The sequence below is a fragment of the Neomonachus schauinslandi genome, chromosome 1 (genome assembly GCF_002201575.2).
Source record: "Neomonachus schauinslandi chromosome 1, ASM220157v2, whole genome shotgun sequence".
NCBI lineage: Eukaryota > Metazoa > Chordata > Mammalia > Carnivora > Phocidae > Neomonachus > Neomonachus schauinslandi.
Window position 1 is genome coordinate 213,063,017 of NC_058403.1, and position 6,000 is coordinate 213,069,016.

The following is a 6,000-nucleotide window of genomic DNA, read 5'->3' on the forward strand; positions in this document are numbered from 1 at the left end:
CCAAGCGGGACGGGTGACACGCATGTCGGGGGCCGGGGGGCCGCACAGGGAAAGAAGGTAACCACCTGCCCCACCCGCCCTGGCCGCAGGAGTGCGGAGGGAGCTGGTCCCCTCATCCTCACGCTGCAGGGGCCTTCCTGCTGCCAACAGCCAAGGGAGACCTCCCTCCGAGCCCCAAGCACCAGCAAAAGGACCCGGAGGCTGCCGAGTAGCATGGGGCCGTCTGCTGCAGAGCCCAGAGCCCCCCGGGCGTCCAGTGCGGCTGGTGTCCAGGTCTCCTGGCCCGTGAACCCGGAGAGGGCTCAGTCGAGGACCCGGATGTAAGGGCCTTTTGCACGTGGGGTGAGTTTGCAGGCGGAGGGGGCCGGTCCTCGTATCCTCGGGGTTGTGGTTTGAGCTCGGGGTCGGCCTGCTGGACGGGCTGCTCCCAGCACCAAGCCCCCCCAGAGCCACACCGCCTGCCGGAACAGTCCCCCCCACCGCCTCCCCCGTTAGACTAGGAACCGTGGCCCGGTGCACTGGGGAGACCCTGGGTCGACCCTGGGTCCTGAGGCCTCGACCTGGCCCGTCCAAAAGGTGTCGCCGGAGGCTCCTGGTCTCCTCGAGAGAAATATTCAAGGACAAACACAGTGTTTGAGCCGAGCCAGTGGGAGTTTAGGAAAGCAAGCGTGCTCCGCAGCCATGAGAGTGGGGGTCTCCAGGGACAGTGGGGGTGTGGATCTGTCTAGGACCAAACCGCGAACGAGGCGGGGATATTTGTGACTCGGGGAGGGGATTTGGGGGGCAGGTTTTGCATCTTTTCTCCCTTACTGGGTCAGGGCCTCCTCGGTCTTGGGCCTGTCTGGTTTGACCCGGCTTCCTGTGGGGTGCTGTCAGGACCGGCCTCTGGTCCCCCCTTGGCTGGCCTCTGGGCGTCCTCTTGGAACCTACCTGGCCACCTCCTCTGACGCTCCCCTCAAGGACCGACCGGGCAACGGTCCGTCTTCCGTGACGACCTCCCACCGAGGTGGGACACTGGCCTGCATGGGGGTCCAGAGGTGCCCGCCATCCAGGTTTTCGGAGCCCTGGAGGGACAGTGGGGAGCAGCAGACGTCGTGGGTGTGGGCCGTGTTTCGGGGTGTCCTTTGGGGTTGCCGTCCACCACCAGCTGGAGGTTTACCTGGCTGAGGCGGGGGAGATGCGTTTTGTCAGGAACCTGAGGATATGGGGTGCAGACATTAGAACGGGGAGTGTGGCCAGGAAGGGGTCAGGGAGAGGGTGCAGCGTGAAAGGCCTGGGAGCCGGGAGAACACGGCGCCCCTGGGGGAGGCGTCGGGGCTGGGTTTAGCGGCCGCCCCAAGGACCTGGAGGCCTCCCTCCACCTCCTCCGTGCACAGCGCGGGGACAATGACGTGTCCCCTACTTCTGTTGGCTCCACTCGCGGGAGATCGTGGTCTCCGGGGCGTGGGGCAGGGGGAGCTCTTGGCCGTAAAGTCCCTTTTCCTTGCAGATGGCAGCGTGGGCGCGGAGGACAAGGAGGCCCCTGCTTCGAGTCCGGGACATGTCCGCTCTCTGGCACCTCCCTAGTCCCAAGGCCCGGGTCCGGGGATGGAGCCCAGCCTCGGGCGCGGAGGGCCTGGTGCGGGGCGCCCGCCGCTAGCAGAGGTCCTTCTTCTATAAACCCGCTTCCATCGGCCGGCCACACACCGCCCCAGTCCTCGAGTAAGTACCCTTGAGCCACCCCTTGCCCTTCAGCCCCGAATAAGGTGAAGGGCTTTTCAAGGTCAGGCGTTCCCAGCGCAGGGCTGTGGCGGGCAGGCTCTCCATTGTTTGCCTTTCTGTTCAAGCAGGTCGGTGTCTGGGCCTCTTAAAACCTCCTACGGGGCTTTGGCTAGTGACCCGGACCCCGGAATCCAGACCCTGCAAAAGCCTCCCCGCCCTAGAAACCTCCTGAGCTGCACTTTGTCCGCGGCGGGCCTGGGCCTGATGTGGCTTCCATGCACTCCACAGAAAGTGCCCGTCTTCCCGGGGTCAGGACGTGGCCCAGGCGGGACCTTGTTTGGGAATCTGGGCCTGGGTCGGGGCAGCTCACTGCTCTGGTTCTTCCTGGGAGGGGCGACAGAGGAGCAGGTCATCCACAGGCTGCCGGGGCGGGGGGGCTCCCCGAGTTCTCTGGCAAGAGAGCATCGCCAGGCGGGGGGGACTGGAGCCCTGTGGCAGGACCATGCGGGGTCACTGCCGAGTCACGCGGCCACGCGGAGCGCCTGAGCCGCCAGCAGCCATATGGAGATTCTGGGTGTGCGGCCGCGCAGAAGAACGCATCGGAGATGGAGGACTGGGTCAGGCGTCTGGACTGCCAGCGCAGGGATGAGGCACGATGGGGTGGAGGGGATGGTAGCCCCGCTGGCTGCCCGGGGGTCCTGGACCACCGTCTGCTTCCAGAACGGGCAGGATGGGGTCCTGCAGGGAGATCGGCCCGGCACCAGGACGCTGTGCTTTAGGAACGTGTCTGTTACGGGCTGGAGGCCTCGCCGGGGTTCAGGCTTAATGGAGTGCTGGCGTTTGCCGGGGTAGTTACTCTTGTCCTTTAAAGCAGTTTCAGCCGGCGTTACAAAGTTAGCCCGTCCTGGGGTCCCCTCGTTGCCCACGTGGAGATTAACTGCATCATCCCTGCGGGGAAAGAGCCCAAGCCGGAGTTCCTCGGCTCCTCGGCTGGCCGGGAGGAGGCCCCGAGCCCCCGGGGGGGCTAAGAGGGGCTCCCCGGGTGGACAGAGAATCTCTTCCCAAGACCAGGCCTGGACATTCCGGCACCGACCCAAAGTTCGGGAGCCGCGAGGTGATTTCTCCACCAACAAGACAGAGGTTGGGCGAGCTATTTCGATTCTGGCTCTGCCTCCCCCTGACGATGCAGCAGGTCAGGAGTTTGGGGTCCAGAGTGGGAAGTCAGGAGGAGGGCAGGGTTTCCCACCTGGGTCGCTGGCTTGATGACTCGCCCCTTCATGTCCTCCCCGAGGGCCAGGCCCTGCTGCCCAGGCTGACGGCCCCCCCTGGGGTCCGTCTGAGGTCCCGCCGCCGACCCCAGCGGGTGCACGTGGGGTGGGACGGCGTGGAGGGCGCCTGCACAGGTCTGCGCTCCCGCCCAGAGGCAGAAGCCCCCCAGGTTCCAGCAGAGGGTGAGAGCGACGACCCGGGGCCCCTGCGGATGAGATCGGACGTCTGGGTCAGGCCCGTGAAGTCCTCCGTGAATGTGTCCGGGTCCTCAGAGAAACAACCCAGACGCTCAGGGCATTGTTCTGGCTCGGAAGAGGGGGTGTACTCTGGTCCCTCCTGGAGGCCCCCACCACGCTGCCACATTGCCACATCGGGAGGCAGGCAGGGGGCTCCTTCTGACTCTGCTCCGCTGACGGGGACAGGGAGTTGGTGAGGCAGGGGACTCGTGGCTCCAGCTGGGGCTGGACGCATGGGGCGTCCCCTCAGTCTTAGGCTGTTCCCGAGGGGGCGAGACAGCAATCCCTCTCTGGAGACTTGCATCTGTGGGATCGCCCCAGGGGGCCGTGAAGGCCAGGACATAGGGGTCTCCGTATGCAGTGTGGACTTATAGGGAAGACTACGCTCTTCTGGCCGGACCTCCCCGCCCTCCAGCTTACACTGGGCCAAGCAGGGTTACAAAAGTGGATACGCAGCTTCCATTTTAAGCTGCCCAATAGGAGCTGGTCGCAGTGTTTCCGGGTACGACCCAGGGGCGAGTCTCCGGGGATGGACATGGAGCCTCCCACGGTCTTCAGGGAAAGGCTAGCTCTGCACAGTGGAGCGGCTTCCAGATCAGCGAGGGTCCCTTTTACCCTCAGGAGGGCCGACTCTGTGCCGGGAGGTTCCCCACCGAGCCTTCGCGGCGGGGACTGGCGTGCCGTGTGCCACCCTGGCCGGCCCTGCGTCCCCGGGCACGCACCTCATCCTGGCGCCCGGGAGCGCCGGCCTTCCTGCAGACCCCACAGGAATGATGTCGGATGATTCCCGGGGCGGACGTCCTCATGGCTCCAAGATCACACTAGGATGCCTCCCACCAGTCAGGGACAGGCAGTGGCCACTGGGACGGGGGTGGGGGGTCCCCAGGATTGGTCAGTGGTTCTTGTCTGACAAGCTTCTATCTTGCAGCCAGGCCACATGGAATTAACCCCCATCTCCCATTTACCCCTGGACCCCTGAAATGTTTGGGCCGAATTCAGTTAGGAGGTGATGGAGGCAAACCCACAGGGGAAGATCTCGTTGGGCGGGGTCCCTCGCTAGGGAGCTCTGCGGTGACCCTCACAGACACAGCTCAAAACTCCCGGTCCCCTGAGTGCTTTCCGGCGGGAAGGAGCAAGCGTCCCCCTCTTCCTCGGGGCTGGAAATGGGTCTCTCGTAAATGCTCCCGGACCGGCTGTTTCCCCGGGTAGAGGAGAGAGCGAGCGAGCAGAGGAGGAGCGCTGAACCAGCGGCTCTCCAGTACAAGGGAGGTGCCGGGGGCGATCCACCGATGACGGGGTGTCCCCACACGCGGTGACGTCGGCCGGCGCACCAGGCACATGCTGTCCGGGGCGGGGCTGGGTGGTCCCGGCCCTGAGCCCTCGACCGACCATGCCCGACACGACCCAGGATGTCACCAGAGGCTCGGAGTCTCGTTGCGAGGAAGGATTCGAGGGGGGACCCCGCACGGAGGATGAGCCGTGCGGGCAGGAAAGCTTACTAAGGCGAGAGGATGTGGACACGTGCAGCCCGTGGGCTCGGGGGAGAGCGGCGCTGGGCTCGGGGCTCGCGGCCGGTCGTTAATCGTTAACCAAGGGGAGGAGGAACTCCTCCCGGGGCAGGGGTTTCTGCGTCTTTTCTTCCTCATGTGGTCAGGGTCTCCGGCCCTCCCTGTCTGCCCGCTTGGGCTTGTCCGCGGGCTCCCGCGCTCGTTCCAGAGTGTTTCCGGACCAGGCCTCCGACTTTCCCGACCGCGGGCCTGCAGGCCTCTGGGGGTCGGCGCTGGCTCTCAGGAAAGGGATGCCATGCAGCCGGAGCCTCTGCCTGCCCGCCCCCCGCCACCAAGACCGGCTCAGCCCTCTGGGGCCCCTTCCGCCGCCCGCCGGTGCCCGCCCGCCCCGCACTGGCCGCTGCCCACCCCGGCGGGCAGGGACCAGGACTCACCTGGGCAGGTAGAGCTGGAGGCAGAGAGCATTCCTGGTGTGCTGGGAGGCCCCCACCCTGTTGCTGAGAAGCTGAGTCCCCTGCCTTCCTCCCAACACCAGGGCCGCACCCACTCGGGGGTCCACGTGGCCTCCCAAATTCATGCACCCCAAGCTGGGGCTCCACTTTCTTCCTCCCCTGCCACCTGCCCAGCCGTCCTGGCCCCAGGATCTATCCCCACAATCCCCCCCACTTGCTCAGGCCGCACACCTCGGGGTCACCCTTGATGCCCCCCTCCCTGAACATCCCATCCATCAGCAAGTGCTGACAAACCTCCATTCAGAATCTATCCTAGGGGCACCTGGGGGCTCAGTCGTTGGGCGTCTGCCTTCAGCTCGGGTCCTGATCCCAGGGTCCTGGGATCGAGCCCCGCGTCGTGCTCCCCGCTCCGCGGGAGGCCTGCCTCTCCTTCTCCCACTCCCCCTGCTTGTGTTCCCTCTCTCGCTGTGTCTCTCTCTGTCAAATAAATAAATGAAGATCTTTAAAAAAAAAAAAAAAAGAATCTATCCTGAAGCATTTCAGGAACCAATAACACCAACCCCAGCGCCCAGAAAACAGAGGAGTAGAGAACACTCCCCATCTCCCCTCGGCCGTGTTCACTCCACTGCACTTTAGCCACCGTGGCCTCCCTGCTCCAGTGCATTGTTCTCGCTCCTGCCTCAGGACCTTTGCACATGCCGTTCGAGCTCCTGAGCATGTTTCCATGCTCACAAACCTCATCCCCCACTTCCTTCAGGCTGTTGCTCCATGGGAGACTCTCTGACTGTCCTTCCAAAACAGCCCCCTTGATCCTCAGCTGCCGTTGGCATCTAC